The sequence below is a fragment of the Macrotis lagotis genome, chromosome 4 (genome assembly GCF_037893015.1).
Source record: "Macrotis lagotis isolate mMagLag1 chromosome 4, bilby.v1.9.chrom.fasta, whole genome shotgun sequence".
Classification (NCBI taxonomy): domain Eukaryota; kingdom Metazoa; phylum Chordata; class Mammalia; order Peramelemorphia; family Peramelidae; genus Macrotis; species Macrotis lagotis.
In genome coordinates this window covers 157127045-157146657 of record NC_133661.1, presented here as the reverse complement: position 1 = coordinate 157146657, position 19613 = coordinate 157127045, and the positions used below count along the sequence as shown (strand labels likewise).

At 34.0% G+C, this 19613-nt stretch overlaps 1 protein-coding gene and 1 non-coding gene across 5 annotated transcripts in view; both read right to left on the bottom strand.

Moving 5' to 3' along the window:
- PIAS1 (protein inhibitor of activated STAT 1) overlaps positions 1–19613 on the bottom strand; it is a 162147-nt gene that overhangs the window by 109411 nt on the left and 33123 nt on the right. The gene's annotated exons all lie outside the window — the stretch shown is intronic.
- Positions 605–711, bottom strand: LOC141523241 (U6 spliceosomal RNA). Its single transcript, XR_012478425.1, has one exon. It is a non-coding gene; the product is annotated as a U6 spliceosomal RNA (small nuclear RNA).

The following is a 19613-nucleotide window of genomic DNA, read 5'->3' as shown; positions in this document are numbered from 1 at the left end:
GTATTAGGGAATACAGAATGCCTATTGTGACACTTTCTGGAATGGCCATGTGTTTTTTTTTGTTTGTTTGTTTTACAGATTTACCCCTAGTCTTGCTTCCCTCCCCCCCCACAGAAGGCAGTCTGTTAGTCTTTACATTGTTTCCATGGTATGCACTGATCTAAGTTGAATGTGGTGAGACAGAACTCATATCCTTAAGGAAGAAAAATAAAGAATAAGAGATAGCAAAATTACATAAAAAGATAACGGTTTTGTTTTTTTCTAAATTGAAGGTAATAATCTTTGGTCTTTGTTCAAACTCCACAGCTACCTCTCTGGATATAAATGGTATTCTCCATCACAGATAGCCCAAAATTGTCCCTCATTGCTACACTGATGGAATAAGCAAGTCCATCAAGGATGATCACCCCCATGTTGCTGTTAGGGTGCAACAAAGGTTCTCCTGGTTCCGCTCATTCTGCTCAGCCCCAGTTCATGCAAATCCCTACATGCTTCCCTGAATTCCCATCCCTCCTGGTTTCTTTCTTTCTTTCTTTCTTTCTTTCTTTCTTTCTTTCTTTCTCTTTCTTTCTTTTTCGGGTTAATATAACTATTTATACATTACAAAAATATAGAATGCTTCACGAATTTGTGTGTCATCCTTGCACAAGGGTCATGCTAATCTTCTCTGTATCGTTCCAATTTTAGCATACATGCTGCCAAAGAGAGCACAGAAATGACCATGTTTTGACCTCAGTTCTGAGAGTTTCTCACATAATGGCAGCACACATTAAGCAGAGCATGCTAGAGGATCAGAAAATAATTTGGAGAAAGATGAAGAATTAAGAACCAGGACTATTATAATAATGGTTTCTATTGCATTGAACTGGGAAATAAAGAGAGATGTGGAAGAGATCAAGCAGTTGACAGAGTTTTCAATGCTATCTAGATTTTTAGGTAGCACACTGGCTAAAATATGTAATCTTTAATTTGAGTAAGTATGTGAGGAGGATTATTCCAGCAATTCTTGAAGAGAAAAACTGAAAGTAGGGAATATAACTAAAAGGCTATGGCAGTTTCTAGATATGAAATGATTAAGTCTCTGGAGTAGAGTTGTCATGGAAACCAAGAAGGTGAAGGTCAAATTTAAAAGAAAATTTGCTTGTTATAGGATCACAAACACAGACCCAGAAAGGTTGTAGAGATTATCTATCAACTCCCTCATCTTACAAATGAGGAAACTGAGACCCAGAATGATTGTGTCTTCTTCCAAGATCATTTAGGATTATCAGGATCAAGATTTGAGTCTCTGGGGGTGGCTAGGTGGCGCAGTGGATAGAGCACTGGCCCTGGAGTCAGGAGTACCTGGGTTCAAATCCAGTCTCAAACACTTAATCACCAGCTGTGTGGCCTTGGGCAAGCCACTTAACCCCATTTGCCTTGCAAAAACCTAAAAAAAAAAAAAAATTTGAGTCTGACTCCAAATTCATTTTTTAAAATCCAACTCAAATTTTATCTTCTCATTTTCCCTTCATATTTTATTTAGCACTCTTTTATATCTAATATACCTTGGTAATACTCTGTATTATATAATAAGTTTCTCTACTCCCCCCCACCCCCAGCCTAGTAACAAAAGCAACTTAATATATGTTTATTGAAATGAAGAGAAGAAAGAAATTGCAAACATTTAGAAGTCATCTATCACGTTGATCTTTATAAAACTAATTTTTGATACAAAAACAGAACAACTATTAATTTGGGGGGGTTGTCTTTTGTCTTTATTTCAGTCATTATTCCTCTTCCCATTGAACTGAACCCTGTCTAGTGACAAAAATCTTTGAGATATATATATATATATATATATATATATATATATATATATATATATATATAAATTGTGTCTCCCATTGTATACAATCTCTTGAATAGTGACCCTCACCTCTATCTCTTTTGCAGTAAGAAAAGAAATATGCTTCATTATCAGTTCTTCATGCCTTAATTAATTTTTTCCATTAGATCATAGAGCCAGCCTAAGAGCTAGAAGATGTTTCAACTTTATTTTGGGGAATTTTTTTCGATATTTACAACATTGTTAAGTCATTGTACATATGACATGGAAGTTGGTTCTGCTTATATTACTCTGCATCAATACAAATCTCTTGTTTTTCTAAATTCTTCATATTATCCTTTCTCATTTCACAGTATGTTCTTTGTTACCACAAAGAGTATTACTCTGAATATTCTGGCATAAACTTTGATTCATTTTTTACTTTCAAGGAATCAGGAACTTATTAAAAGCCTTCTATGTGCCAGGCTCTGGCCTAAACACTTTAAAATTATTATTGCTTTTGATCTTCATAACAATCCTAAGAGGTAAAATGCCATAATTAGCCCCATTTTATAGATGAGTTTAAGTGATTAGGCCAGGACCACTCAGGGCTTCCTGTTGAAGAAGGTGCACACTACTGTACCTGCCGCCTTCCAGAGCCCTCCAACATTGATTGTTATCACATTATCTCCATCTTTGGCAAACTGCCAAAAGTGAGGAGAAATTTTGGAATTATTTTCATGTGTATTTCTCTTAAACTTCATGAGATGGGTGTTTTTAGGTCATTCACCTTTTTTTTGTCATTTTGGTATTTCAATTTTATCATGATCAAATTTATTAAAACAACAATAATCACCGATAATTCTCTCAACTCTTTTGCCTTGCTGTAATTGTTCTATTCTCATTTCTAATTCTGATGATTTGAGAGTGTTTTTAGATAATTATCAAAATTGTTGGTATTTTTAAAAGTTTTTGGATTTATTGTTTCAATTATTTTCTAACATTCAATTATATTTATCACTAACCTGACCTTAGTTATTTTTCTGATAGTTTGTTGTTTTTGTTCCTTGAGGCTTTTAGATGTAAAGAATTCTAAAATATGAAGAAGAAACCCAAGGCATGAAGACTTTTTTAATGAAATTCTAAGGAATCAGGTTTTATTTAATATTACAAGCTCAAAAGAGAACTTGATTTGCAATGAGATGCCAACTAATATATGCTAAATGCAAAAAACAAAGAGCAATAAAAATAAAAATGGAAAAAGGAGGAAGAGACCAAAGTCTTGCAAAGAAAATCATAGAGTGAAAAAATTAAGGAGAATACTAGTTAGAGGAAGGGTCAGAAATACCTCTGTATTTCCCTATTGTATGAGATTAAGTGAAAGAATATATAGAAAAAAATGCCAGAAAAGAACAATTTCTGAGCTCCCCCCCTTTATGAATTAAGAAAGAATAGGACTCAGAAAACCCAAATTCAAGAGCAAGTCCTATCAGCTACTAGTCATGAGACTGCTAGGCAAATCTTGGTTTCTCTGAGTTTGTTTTTATGAAATGAGAATAATATTTATACTTCCCTACTTCACAAGGACATTTTGAGGATCAAATGAAACAATGTATATAAAGAGTTTTGTAACCATAAGGCATTATATAACTATAAGCTAATGTTAGGAGGTTTAAAAAGAAATGTTTCAAAAAACGGATCTCAAACTTTGATCTGAAATTTAGAAATACAGAAGCATGGCATAATTTTAAATTATGTTATTCTGGAAGAATAGATAAATAAATCAGATGAAAAATTTCTCTCCAATATTCCCTAGGTTATCCAATTCTTTTACTACTCTCATCTAAACTTAAAATTAAATTACAGCTCATGTAACTGATCTAAGATCTTTTAGGATTTAGCTTCAAAAGAGCTAGAAAACAACCTAAAATGCAAGGAATCACATACTCTCAATCTTTCTTTTTCCATGCATCTAATTATTTATCAAATTTTGTCAATAACAACCTTCTCGACATCCATGTTCCCTCTTCATCCCCTGCTCTCCACTCATACCATAATCATTCTAGACTAATCCCTAATGTCCTCTAACTGGACTGTTGAAATAGCGTTCTTATTAGTCTTTTTTTTAAACCAGTCTCTCCCCTTTCTAATACACCATTTCAAATAATTGTCGAAATGAAATTCCTAAAGCACGTCTGATTATGACTGTTCATGACGCCTCAAAGGGCTATCTATTATGGATAAAATACAAACTTCTGTTTTCCATTTAAAGCCTGTCTCATTCATTTTCAATTTCTATCTTTCTATTGCTTATACCTACCCTCCCTGCTGCTCATGTCTCTCCCATCTTCAAACTTTATTTGATCCACCCAAGACATTTATTTCTCCTAATTCTCCTAACTAATCTCCTTGAGCAAGGTTGTCTATGATGGCTGTTTTCATTTCCTTTACTCTCATCCATCAGTTTAGTTCAAACGTCACTACTCAATAAAAATTATTTTCACGGTTTGCCAATGGCTACTTCTTAATTGTTAAATCATGGCCTTTTCTCAATCTTCATCTTTCTTGATGTCTTTACTGATCACCCTCCTCTCCTTGATACTCTCCTCCCAAGTTTTTTCAACAGTGCACTCTGTCCTAATTCTCCTACCTGTCTGATCATTCCCTGGAAGTTTCCTTTACTGGAGCTATGACCTCCCCCAATAACTGGATGACTCCTAAGACTACGTTGTATGCTGGGATGCCTTATTCCCCTATATTATATAACTTGATGATGAGATCAGCTTCCAATTATCATTGCTATGCTGATGACTCTCAGATCTACTTAGTTGTAACACCTTGTTTTAGCCTCCCATTTGTTGCTGTTCAATAGTTTCAGCTATGTCCAACTCTTCCTGGGACCATTTGGGCTTTTCTTGGCAAAGATGGAGTGGTTTGCCATTTCCTTCTCTAGCTCATTTTATAGATAAGAAATTGAGGCAAAAAGGGTTAGGTGACTAACCCAGAGTCACATAGCTATATATTGAAGTCAGATCTGAAATCATAAAGATAAGTCTTCTTGACTTCAGGCCTGGAACTCTATACACTTTGCCACTTAGTTGTCCCTTATTTTAGCCTCCAATTTTATACCCCTATTACCTACTGAACATCTCAAACTGGATATCCTATAAACATCTTAAACTTAGCATCTCCAAAACTGAACCCATTATTTCTATGTCCCTTCCCTCTTCTTTAACATTTCTATTACTATAAAAGGTATCAACATTCTCATGTTCACCTAAGCTCACAATCTAGGTCTTATTCTCAACTTCTCAATTTGGCCCCAACTCCCCCAAACCAATATGTTATTGTTCATTCTTTCATAATATCTCTCCTCTGACACTGCCTCTATCCTAATGCAAGCCTTCATCACTTCAAGCCTGTATTTCTGCAAAAGCCTTCTAGTTGGCCTCCCTGTCTTAAGTCTTTCTCCACTCCAGTCCATCCTCCAATCAATTGGGTATTAAACTGATCTTCCTAAAACACAAGTCTGATCATGTTGTTATACTCCCCCCTTCCCCACTCAATAAACTCCAACAGTTCCCCATTATCTCTAAGATAAAACATACAATTTTCTGTTTGGTTTTTAATATCTGTATAACTTGGTTTCCTCTTATCTTTCCAGTCTTCTTTTATCTAATTCCTCTTCACATTCTTGAGCAGTTCTCAAAGTGTAGCCTGGGACTATTTGGAGTGCTTAAATCCCTTTCAGGGGTCTGGAGATCACAACGCTATTTTTCCAATGACACTAAGATCTTTTAATGCCTTATTTAATGAATATCTATAGGTATAACTTATTGAGAAATACATAAACAAAAGCTCTTTGGGAGATACATAATATTTATAAGAAAGCAAAGGAGTTCTGAGAACACAAATTTGAGAACCAATGGCATTCTATGATCTACTAATAATAGTCTTATTTCTCATATAAGATGTTCCATCTTCTCAACTCTGTGCATTTTTGCATCCTATTCCCCATGCTTGATATGGTCTCTCTCTCCTACCTTCCACTTCTTGGCTTCCCTAGCTTCAAATTAGATAAAGAATCCCTCCTTCAGTCAGAACCAATTTATCCTGTATCTTTCTAGTTAGTACATATTGTCTCCCCTCTATAAGACTATGATCTCCATCACAGCAGAGACTCCTTTGCCTTTGACTCCCCAGCAAACTCAGAAGAAAAAGATATCAAAACACCTAAAAGGTGTGTGTGTGTAAATCAAAAACAGTGGTAGAGAAAAAAAACTAGATACAGAAATGAAATCAAGGGAAAAAATTAATAAAAGACAATTAATGGGGCACCTGGATGGCAGAGTGGATACAGTATCAACCCTGGAGTCAGGAGGACTGAGTTCAAATCTAGACTCAGATATTTTAATAATTGGACAAGTCACTTAACCCCACTACCTTGCAAAAAAAAAAAAAGACAGCTAAGTAAGAGATTCAAAAATTTAATGAAGAAAAAAATACCTTTAAAAAGAAATACAAAACCTCACTATGGGCACAATTCCTTAAAAAGCAGAACTGGCCAAATAAAAAGTTGTACAAAAACTCATTAAAGAACATTAATACCCTAGAGCACCGGCCCTGGAGTCAGGAGTACCTGAGTTCAAATCCAGCCTCAGATACTTAATAATTACCTAGCTGTGTGGCCTTGGGCAAGTCACTTAACCCCATTTGCCTTGCAAAAACCTAAAAAAATAAAAAAAATTAATTCCTTAAAGTTAGAATCAGGCAAATGGAAGCTACTAACTCTGAGACATCAAGAAACAATAAAGTCAAAAGAATGAAAAAGAAAGGAAACATCTAATCAGAAAAACTGACCTAGAAAATAAAAATAGGTCAAGAGAGAATTCTGAACTACTTGAAAGCCATGATGAAAGAATGAACAGACAGTGTATTTCAAAAATTATCAAGGAAAACTGTACTAATATCCCAGAACCAGACAGTAAGACAGAATCTGAAAGTCACCAATTAGCACCTAAAAGAGATCTCAAAACGAAAATCCACAGGAATATTAGAGCCAAATTCCAGAGCTTACAGGGCAAAAAGAAATATTTCAAGTAGTCAGAAAGAAATACTCAAATATCATGGAGCTAAAATCAGGATTATATTCAGCAGCTACCACATGAAAGAAGCAGACGGTTTAAACTATGATATTCCAGAAAGCACGAGAGCTAGGATTAAAACCAAGAATAACACACCCAGCAAAACTGAGTATAATCCTTCAGAGGAGAAAAATGAATATTTAATGAAACTTCCAAGTCCTCTTGATGAAAAAAAAATCAGAGCTAAAAGAAAATTTGACATTCAAACACAAGCTTCAAGAGGAGCATAAAAAGGTAAACATGAAAGAGAAATCATAAAAGGACTCAATAAAATTAAACTTTCCATTTTTTAATGAATCAACTTAGAGTCTTTAATGTTGTTTTCAGTTTTTAAAAAGTGTTACTCATGTTTTGTTTTTACATTCGACATATTCACAGATGACTCCCCCATTCAATAAGGTCTTTTGTACTGCAGTAAAACAATTTAGGAAATCTAATGAGTGACCTCATCTCAAAGTGAATAAAATATTTTACATCTGTAGCATGAGCCAAATCTCTATTTTTTCAAATTTTTTTTAAAGTAATAAAGGTCTATTTCCTCTTTTCCACCTCCCACTTAGCGCAAAAGAAAAACTAAGACCTTATAACAAGTACTCATATTAAGCTGGTTATATTCTTACATGGGAAAATGATAATAAAATTTCTTTAAGAATTTCATCAGGGGTGGCTACATGGCACAGTGGATAGAGTACCGGCCCAGGAGTCAGGAGTACCTGAGTTCAAATCTGACCTCAGACACTTAATAATTACCGAGCTGTGTGGCCTTGGGCAAAGCACTTAACCCCATTGCCTTGCAAAAAAAACCCAAACCCTAAAAAAAAAAAGAATTTTATCAAAAGTACAGTTAGAAGGAGTCCACTTAGAAGTGCGTTGGTTATGTTGAGGTGAAGCAAGCAAAGAAACAAACAACTAAATATGCAAATAAATGGGGTCAAGAAAGAAGGTTGCCATGGGAGAAAATGAATGGAGGAAATGATTTCTTATTTAAAAAAAGGCAAAGAAGAGATTTTACAGTAGAAGAGAAAATGATGTGGAGGGGGAGCATTACTTGAACCTTACTCTCATCTAAATTGGTCCAAAGAGTGTGTGTGGTGGAACAATGGGGAAGTAAAATAGGAAGAGGATAAGGGGGATGGTGTTAGTAAAATGGGGGGCAGATAAAGGAAGGCAATGATTAGAAGCAAAACAAACTTTAAAGAAGTTACAGGAGAAAAAGAGAGAAGGATAAACAGAAGAAAATGAGACAGAAGGGAATATAGAATTATTAATCATAACTATGAATGTGAATAGGATGAATTTCACTATAAAATGGAAGCTGATAGTAGAATGGATTAGAAACCAGACTCCAACAATATGCTGTTTATAAGAAACACACTCAAACAGAAAAACCCACAGAAATAAAATAAGTCAGATCAGAATCTATTATGCTTTAATTTAGCAGAAATAAAAAAAAAGGTTCAGACAAAGAAAAAAACAAAAATAGATCTAATTAAAACAGATAAGCAGGGGAACTAAATCTTGCTAAAAGGCACCATTAGGAAGTGATATAAATACTAAACATATATGTGTCAATGGTACAGCATCCAAATTCTTTTTTTTTTTGGTAAGGCAATGGGATTAAATGACTTGCCCAAGGTCACACAGTTAGGTAATTATTAAGTGTCTCTTAAGGCCGAATTTAATTCAGGTCCTCCAGGCTTCAGGGATGGAACTCTATCCCCAGTGCCACCTGGCTGCCCTCAGCATCCAAATTCTTTTGTTTGTTTTGTTTTTAGGTTTTTTGCAAGGCAAATGGGGTTAAGTGGCTTGCCCAAGGCCACACAGCTAGGTAATTATTAAGTGTCTGAGACTGGATTTGAACCCAGGTCCTCCTGACTCCAGGACCAGTGCTTTATCCACTGTACCATCTAGCTACCCCAGCATTCAGATTCTTAAACGAAAAGTTAAATTAATAAAAGAAGGAAATAAGCAATAAAAATCATACTGTAGAAGATCTCAACTTTCCCCCTCTCAGAGCTAGATAAATCTGACTATAAAATAAATAAGAAATTAAAAGGATAAATAGAATTTTATAAAAAGATAAATATGATGGTCTTTTGGAGAAAACTGAAGGGGAATAAAAAGTATTCTTTTTTCTTATAAACCTTCACAAAAATTGACTGTATTTTAGGGCATTAAAAAACCTCTCAATCATATGCAGAGAACTAGTTAAATGCACACTTTTCAAATTATAATACAATAAAAATGACATTCCACAAAGGGTCATGAAAGTACAGATTAAAAACTGATTGCAATGGGGCAACTAGGTGGCGCAGTGAATAGAGCACTGGCTCTGGAGTCAGGAGGACCTGAGTTCAAATCTGTCTCAGATACTTAATAATTTACTTAGCCGTGTGACCTTGGGCAAGTCTTGTCTTGCAAAAAAAAAATTTAATTAATTGCAAACTGAATAAGCTAATTCTAAAGAATGATTTGTGGACTGATTTAGCTCATTTAATCCTCACAAGAACACAGTGAAGTAGGCCCCATTATTATCTCCATTTTACAGAGGCAGAAGTTGTGGCACAGAGAGGTCAAGTGAATTGCCCAGAATCATATAGCTAGGGAATATCTGAAACAAAATTTAAACCTGTATCTTTCTGATACCAAGTCCTGCATTCTATCCACTGTACATACCAAGCTAACTTGAGTAAAGGTTCAACTAAGTAAACCTATCAACATCTTTAGATTAAAGCTCTCACTGACAGAATGTTTCTATCATGTAACAGGGAAAGGAGGCAACAACGAAAAAGTCAAATGAATACAGCAATAATATCCACAACATTTGAAGAAGATACTACATAATCGTTTTAATTATACTTTCTTCATGCAGGAAAAATCTTCCTTCTTTTCCTCCAATAGCTTCCAACCTCACTATTTAGAAAAACAGAAAAATAAAATCCTTTTATTACCAAACAAAATAAATTTCTGCACTGACCACATTTTTTAAAAGTCTCATTCTTTACCCTGCATCCTTCATCTCTATCAGGATATAAATTAATATGTTTCATCATTAGTTCTTTGGGATGATGGCTGATTAGAGCTCCTAATTTTTTTCAGTTTTTTATCCTTTACCTTGTCATTGTATCAACTGGTCTCTTGGTCTACTCACTTCACACTGTAGCAGTTCATTAGAAGTCTTCCTGCATTTTTCTGAAACTATTCCCTTCATCAATTTTTATAGCACAATAAGATTTTGTTACATTTATATACCATAACTTGTTCAGTCAATTCCCCTCAGATTCCCATTATTTGGTAACACAAAAAGTGTTATACAAAGTTTTGCATCTTTAGAATTAGTTTGGTCAGGACTAATTTCTCCCTTTTTTTCTATTCTAATCCCTCTTTTAATCTTTCTTTTCTGTTTCCCCGTTGAAATATGTTCAACTCCTTGCAACCAGTTCAGAAACGAGGTTCAACTATCCTACCCATCTCAATTTTATAGATGTTTACTTTGCACACTCCAGTTATGAGATTTTTTTCCCTTGACCTTTTCCTTCCTTCCCCTAACTTCTACCCCCCAATGTATTCCTCTCCCCTTATTTTTCCATTCATCCTTTAAGATCATCAAGGCAAACAAAACCATTTCCAGGTCTCATGTATTAGCCTTCCTCTAAGATGCCACCTATATCATCTCTCCATATTTGGACACATGCAATTTATTTTTTAACCTTTTGTCAATGTTCAAATTTATCCTGCACATTTCAACTCCTACAGCAAAGATTTTTATCATAGGTCTGGTCTTTTAATCAGGAATACTTAAAAGGCCTCTATTTCCATAAAAATATATTTTGTCTGCTGTAGGATTATACTCAGTTATCTAGGTAAGTTACACTTAGTTTTAATGTGCTTATTATATTCTTTATCTTCTGGAATACTGTATTCTAAGTTCTTTGCTCCTTTATAGTGGTAGCAATAAATCACATGTGATTTTTACTATGGTTGTTCTCTACATGGAGTCATTCTTTTTAGCTGTTTGCAGTAATTTTTCTTTTGACCAGGAAGCCCTGGATTTTTGTTATTGTGTTCTTTGGAGTTTTCATTTTGGGGCTACTAGAAAGTAATCAGTGGTACTCTTTTTGTTTCCCCACTGTCCTACTGTTCTAAAAAGTCTGGTAGTTTTCTCTTAGGATTTTTTGAAATATGGTCTTGAAACTTTAGGTCATGATGTTCAAGTAGTTCAGTGATTTTTAAATTTTAACTACTTGATTTGTTTTTCAGGTCAGTTGTTTCTATTATAAGAAACCTAACATTTTCTTTTAATATTTCTTATTTTCTTGTCTTCTATTTGGTGCATTCTAATTTTAGGGAGTTTGGTGCTTGAGATTTTGTACACTTTGTGTCAAGCTAATAATTCTCAATTTTTTTCCCTCTATAGCTTTCATTTATTTTCTCATGTCTTCCACTAGCCTTATTGCTTCATTTATAAAAACATTTTTAACTCTTGCTTCAGCTCTCTTAGGAATTCTAATTAATTTGTATTCAAGCTGTTTTTTCTGACCTTTTGTTTGTCATCTGAAGTCAATCTCTTCTAGGTTTATTTCTTATTTGTCCCCGTCTCTATTACAACTCTTTGTGGCTGGATTCTATATTCTTCCAGACTATTTTCTGGAATTTGGTTTTGATGTCAGTCCTGCTGCTACTTTCCTATGGTATTGAAAATTGTATTTCCACGATTTCAGGAACAGTTCAAACTGAAGATTTATTTGCAAGCTTTTATAACTCCCAAAGTAGTCTGATGCAGGGCCAAGTCTAACTGCTGTCCCTGTAATCTAAGCAATAAGGGAAGACTACTATCAATAACTTTGCCTCTATCAGTCACCTAGGAAATTCTATCTGAGGTGCTCCAGTGCTTGATGGTGAATCAACTATACAAAAAGTGGATAAAATAAATCTAGGAGCCAAATGGTTCAAAGAATTGGTTCAATTAAGGAACTCTCCAGTCTATCATTGCTATCCAGTCATTTGAAATGAGTTCTCTAAACCCTTTTGGCCTCAAGGGCAAATGCCTAACAACAAAGAGAGATCACAGAACTGAATTTTAGAAAGATTTCATTATTAATTAAAATTAATCTCCCTTAGCGATTACTCTTTAAAAGTTTAAAGAGGTGAAATGTCCATTGCTATTTCAAAGAGGAAATATTTCAAATGCATTTTTTTAAAAAATCTGTTTATTCTATACAAAATTCTCAATTAAAAAGAAAGCCTTTTAAGTAGGAAAATGCTCAAACTTGGTTTCTTCTGTTTAGATTTATCTAACTTTCTAAAATCAAAGTCACAATGATAATCACAGTCAGAACATAAGTGACTTCTTTTCTACCTTTTTCACACCACAAATTATAATATACAACTTCATAAATCAGCAATTACACTGAAGACACTTTTGATTATCTTTTCAAAAAAGAATTTCTCTATTAATGTGAGTTGATATTATTTTAATTGTGTTATCAATTTCAAGATTTAGTCTCACAATTTTGTTGCTATTAAAAACTGTGTTTGTATATATAAAAGACAGAATACAACTACTTAAACCATAAAAGGGCTTTGTAAAATATATTATGGATAACACTAGCCACCAAAACCAGTTCACCATTTGCCAGATAAAATCTTACCAATTTTATTGAATAAAAATTTTCAAAAAATTTAAGAATATAATATTAGACCAATACTAAAATACAAACTGTTAGACATGGTTCAATTTATGGTAATTCAATCAAAAGATTTCAGGATATTACAAAGCCTTCAAGGTCACTATTATCTGAATCAATAATGTTGCTATATAATATCCAACTAAGTAATTTTTTTAAAATTCCAGTTATCTGTATTTTCTGGTTATCTGTGTTCTCAATAACTACAGTTTTCAAATCAAGCTCCACAGACTAGCTTTCTTATTTCTTCAGCTCTAATTCCTAAAGTCTAAACTACAATAATATTAAAAAAAGAATGTATCTTATGTTTAAGCTAAAGGAGAACACAATACCTTGTTGGAAGTATAAGATACATCAAAATACAATCATATAATGTAGTTTAAAATAATAAATAGAAACCTATACATACAAAATTCATTTTTTCATGTAAAAACCATAGTAAGATAAGATTCAAACCTCTTATGGCTTTCCAAATAATCAAGAAGGTATATTCATGGAAATAAATGGGGTTGGGAATGAAATGGGGAGAAAGAGAAGCATGGTAATGATCAATGGGAGGAGAAAGAAAATCATGGTGCATTATACACGACTATCAGGACAGAAAGAAAAAAATGAATGAGGCATTTGGGAAATATCACAAGTCAGGTACAAAGGCATAATATGAATAGTGATGTAAAGTTTGAATTATCCAGAAATTCTCTCACCAAAAATGGAACAATTAAGAACTTCTTGATCTGCCTTAGTGATAATTTCATTCTTCAAAAGATAAAAGAACAAGGGGAAAATCTAAAAATGTGCAGTCATGAAAAGCACTACTGCCACAGCATTATTGTAAAAGTATCCCCCTCCCCCAAAAGAAACCTCAAGAAAAGTAAAGTTTAAAAAAAAAAGCACAATTCAGTCTATGTTCAGACACCATCAACTCTGTTTTTGGGACAGATAATATTCTTTATAAGTCCTTCAGAGTTATTGTTGTTACTACAGGACAAATCAGTCCACAAAGAATGGTAGATGCTCAAGACTGAAATACTGAAGACAACAGGAAAAAAATTCCTGAGAAGGAAAAATAACATTTATCTGAAAAGACTGATGTGGAAACACAGGGAATTCACCAACGAATTAAAAGTTTTTAAAAGACATGTATATTGAAAATGGAAGCCAGACTAAGTAATAGAGGTAGATTTTAAGAGTACATAAATCCTTAGCATTTCTATATATTACTATCAAGATACAACAGCAGGAGTTGGAAAGAGAAATTCCATTTAAAGTAACTTCAGATAATATAAAATACTTGGGAGTCTACCTTGCCAAGGTAGACTCAAACTATTAAAATACTTTTCACACAAATAAAATCAGATTTAAATAACTAGACAAATATCAACTGTTCATGGATAGGCCAGGCTAAAATAATAAAATGACAATTTTAAATAAATTAGACTACTTATGTAATGCCTTACCAATCAAACTCCCCCAAAATTATTTTGATTAACTAGAGGAGACTGTAACCAAATTCATATGGAGAAGCAAAAAGATTTAATGAAAAAAGTACAGAAGAAGGCAGCTTAGGCTTACCAGATCCAAAATTATATTATAAAGCATCAATCATCAAAACTGTTTGGTATTGGTTAAGAAACAGAGTGGCATGGATCAGTGGAATAGATTAGGTACAAAAGAGACAGAAGGAAACAATTATAGTAATCAACTGTTTGATAAACCCATAGTCCAGCTTCTGGAATAAGAACTCTTTCTTCAATAAAAACTTGGGGAAAATTGGAAATTAATATGGCAGAAACTTGGATTAGACCAACATCTCACACTCTATACCGAGATAAGATCAACACAAGATTTAGATATAAAAGACAATATTATAAGAAAACTAAGAGACCAAGGAATAGTTTAACCATCAGATCTATGGAAAGGGAAGCAGTTTATGACCAAGGGAGAGATGGAGAACATTAAAAACAAATTAGAGGGGCGGCTAGGTGGCGCAGTGAATAGAGCACTGGCCTTGGAGTTAGGAGTACCTGGGTTCAAATTCGACCTCAGACACTTAATAATTACCTAGTCATGTGGCCTTGGGCAAGCCACTTAACCCCATTGCCTTGAAAAAATCTAAAACAAAACCCAAAAAACAAATTAGATAATTTTGATTACATTAAATTAAAAAGCTTTTGCACAAACAAAACCACTGTTACCAAAATAAAAAGAAATGAAATAAATTGGCAAACAATTTTTACAACTAGTATTTCTGACAAAAGGACCCATTTCTAAAATATATATGGAGAACTAAGTCAAATTTACAAAACAAAACAAAACAAGCTATTCCCCAACTGATAAATGGTCAAAGTATATGCAAAGGCAATTTACAGATGAAGAAATCAAAGCTATCCAGTCATATGAAAAATTGTCTAAATCATTACTGAATAGAGAAATACAAATTAAAGCAGCTCTGAGGTACCATCTCACACGTATCGGATCAGCTAATATGACCAGAGAGGACAATGTTCAATGTTGGAAGGAATATGGGAAATCTGGGACACTAATACATTGTCTGTAGTGCTGTGAACTCATCCAACCTTTCTGGAGAGCAGTCTGGAATTATGCCTTAAGGGCAATAAAAATGTGCATATACCCTTTGATCTAGCAATACCACTACCGGGTCTATACCCTGAAGAGATTATGAAAAAAGGTAAAAACATCACTTGTATAAAAATATTCATAGCATTGAGTGAATGTCCATCAATTGGAGAATGACTGAACAAATTATGGTATATGTTAAGGAGCACCGCTATTCTATTAGAAACCAAGAGGGATGTGATTTCAGAGAAGTCTGGAAAGATTTGCATGAACTGATGTTGGGTGAGAGGAGCAGAGCCAGAAGAACACTGTACACCATAACAGCAACACGGGGATGATGATCAACCTTAATGGACTTGCCCATTTCATCAATGTAATAATCAGGGACAATTTTAGAGTAACTGCAATGGAGAATACCATCTTTATCCAGAGAAAGAAGTGTAGAGTTTAAGCAAAGACCAAAATCTATTACCTTCAATTTAAAAAAAAAAAAGTATCTTGTGTACTACATAATTTTGCTGTCTAATATTTTATTTTCTCTTTAAGGATAAGATTTCTCTCTCAACACATTCAATTTCAATAAATGTATAGCATGAAAACAATGTAAAGATTATCAGACTGTCTTTTGTGGAGGTGGTGGTGGGAGGGAAGGAAAGGGTGGGAGGAAAAGTGTAAAATTCAAAACCTTACAAAAATGATAGGTAGAAACTACTATTGTATATAGTTGGAAAACAAATAAAATATTTTTTAAAAAAATCAGAAAAAAGAAAACAGAAAATCAGAAAAAAGAAAAAGAAAAATTTTTTTTAAAAAAAGAAACATGGGGGGGGAAGTATCTTGTAAGAAAAAGGTGTATTTCCTATCTTGTAAAAATAGTGTTAAGTGGGAGGCAGCTAGGTGGCTCAGTGGATAGAGCACTAGCCCTGGAGTCAGGAGGACCTGAATTTAAATCTGGCCTCAGACACTTAATAATTGCCTGGCTGTGTGGCCTTGGGCAAGTCACTTAACCCATTGCCTTAAATAAATAAAATCAAAATTAAATAGAGCTAAGTGTAAAAGTTCAAAATAAGGAAAGATCAGGAACAAAATAGGACATTTAAGTTAAAATGGGACAAAAAGCAGGACCAAAAAAGGGATAAGATCTTTGTTTAGGGATGGAACAAAGAGAATAGATAATAGAAAATGACTAGGCTGGTTGTTCTTTTGTTTCTGTTTCTTCTGCAAAGGAAAACTGAAGCATTTTTTAAAAATACACAGAAGATGGGGCAGCTGGGTGGCGCAATGGACAGCACAGTAGTAGAACACTGTAGTCAGGAGGACCTGGATTCAAATCTGATCTCAGACACTTAAGAATTACCCAGCTGTGTGATTTCAGGCAAGTCACTTAACCCCACTGTTTAGCCAAAAAAAAAAATTACACAGAAGAAAACATGTAAAATATTTTCCTTTTTTTTTTAAACCAAGTCATGGCAATACCATTTCACACTAATCAAACTAGCCAAGACGATTTTAAAAAAAAAAGGAAAATGAAAAATATTGGAGGGAATACAGGAAAACCAGTTTATTCATACAGGATTGGGAGAGCTAGTGAACTAGTTCAGTCATTTCAGAAAAGTTTGGAACTATGCCCCCAAAACTAAACTGAACATACCCTTTGACCAAGTAATGCCACTAGAAAATGCTCATCCCAAAGAGATTTTTTAAAAGGGAGAAAATAATCCTTTTGTAAAAAAATATTTATAACTGCTCTTTTTTGGTAGCAAAGAATTGGTAACTGATGGGATGGCTGAACATGTTATGATGTATGAATACAAAAGGATACGACTGTACTCTATGATGAAGGGAAGGTTTCAGATAAACCTGTTAAGATTTGCATGAATTGATACACTGTGAAGTAAAGAGAACTAGGAGAAGAATTTACACAGTAACAAGAATATTATATATTTTTTAAAAATCTATATCAAAAGACTTAGAAATTCTAGTTAACACAATGACCAACTATAATTACAAAGGACTCAAATTGGAATATGCCATGCTGAGAACTGATGGTTCCAAGAGTACAGGCTAAAGTTCATGATCTTTTCTTTCTTTTTTCTTGCTCTTTTTTTTGGGGGGGAAGACATAATGAATCTGTAAATTTGTTGCTCTGTTAGGGGGGACATTTAAAGTCAGAATACAATTTTTTAAATTTAAAATCTACTCATGCATTCAATCAATAAACATGCATATTCCTTTGAAGCCTAAAATGTTCCTACTGATCTTTCCTTAGTAGCAAATCACAAATCCCCACGGGCTAATTTTCTCCCCCAATCCCTTTCAATGTAAGATACACTATTACTAGCTAATTATTGTTTTGTTTAGTCCATTTTTCAAGATCATGGCATAGGGGACATGATGCCACGAGAAACACGTGTATTGGATTTGAGTGAGGGGTCTGGTTGAATTTGAACTTCCATCCTCCTGAGTTCAAGGTCAGTGCTCTATCCACTGTGCCACCTAGGTGCCCCTAGGAGTTAATGAGGAAATGAAGGAATAAGTCATACTTCTTGTCTTCAAGGAACTAAGGAGAAAAATTCAAAACAATTGTGCTACCTAAGAACAATCTGAACTATTTTCAGACGTGTTTACAAAATTCCAACTTTGAGATTAGAGATAGGGACTTAACCTGGGGATTTCACTGATTATGTAAAATCTTCCTAGCAAGATAATGTATTTCTCTACCAAAATAGATTATTTTTGTTGCTGTTAGTTACGAGTCTGACATCACAGGCTAAATTAATCTGGAAGACAAGCTGTCCTGAAATTAAATAGATCTCATTTTAAGTATAGTAAGCTAACTGACAGTATACATCACAAATCATGGAAGAAATAACCATCGCTAAATGCAAATGTATTACGGATAATTACTATTGTTATCAGATTATTCATTTCTAACCCTTTCCCTACATTTCTGATGGGATTACTTCTCTTCTAGCAGTTGTGATAAAGGACAGTATGGTACAATGTTAGATTTCAAATAAGAAAACAGGAAGTTCAAATACTAGTTTGGGCAAGTAAATGGATTTTTTTCTTATCTGTAAAAATGGACATGCTGAACTAGGTGTCCACTGAGATATTTTACATATCTATATCTGTGCTAATAACAGTAATGCAAATCCAACATTTCTAAAATGGAAGAAAATGCAAACAAAATATTCCCGTATATAAGTACGTAAACCAAGGATATCAAAGTGTTGCCATGCCAACTTGTGATTTGCAAATTTTAAAAAGGATTACATAAAATCACTGAATCTGTTACTTAAAAATAAGTATAGACGACAGTATGGTAAAATGGAAAGAGCCTTGATATCTATGTCAAAGGTCTTGGATTCAAATAACCTACTTGCCCTCGATTAGTTTTAGTTTTCTCATCTGTGAAATAGGGATAAAAAATTATGGAAGCCATTTCTCATATGCTTTGAAAACCTTACAAGTTCAACATTGTTGAATATTTAATTTAATATTTAAATATTTAATTCTTTAGTTTTTGCATGTTAATTATTTCAAATTAGACTTGCAAACAAATTAGCAAAATTCAACAAACATTACTTGTTTTAGGGCACTGGAAAGAATACTGGTTTATCATCAGAGAATTTGGTTTTACTACCTGTGTGACCTTGGGAAAGTAATTTAACCTCTTTGAAGTTTCATTTCCTCATCTGTAAAATGAAGGGGTTACACATCTACTATGTTTGTAATATTGTGCTAGGTGCTAAGAAAGACTGGGTCTTCAGCCTGTCTTAGTTGTAGAGATGACATAACAGATAACCCAAACTCCAGAATAAATATAAAGTGCATTAAGAAAGAAAATGAGATGCCATAGGGAAGTTGCTTCCCAATCCTTGAGTAGAAGGATCAGAATTTCTAAGGTAGGACTTAAAGGATAGGTAGGTAGTCAAAATGGAGGAAGAAAGATATTGTAGATACAAGCAATAAAGTGAGCAAAGGTCTGGAAAAAAGACAGCTACTCTATTCTACAAACATTTAGTGGGACTAGGTGGTGCAGTAGATAAAGAGTACTAGCCCTGGAGTCAGAAGGACCTGAGTTCAGATCCCACTCAGACAGTAATTGCCTAACTGTGTGATCTTGGGCAAGTCACTTAATCCTATTGCCTTGCAAAAAAAAATGCAAATTAAATGCTTCTCTAAGGTACCACCTCACAACTCTCAGATTGGCCAATATGATCAGAAAGGATAATGATCAATGTTGGAAGGGATGTAGGAAATCTGGGACATGAATGCACTGTTGGTGGAGCAGTGAACTGATCCAACCTTCCTGGAGAGCAATTTAGAATTATGTCCAAAGGGCAATAAAAATGTTAACACCCTTTGATCCAGTAATATCACTAATGGGTCTAT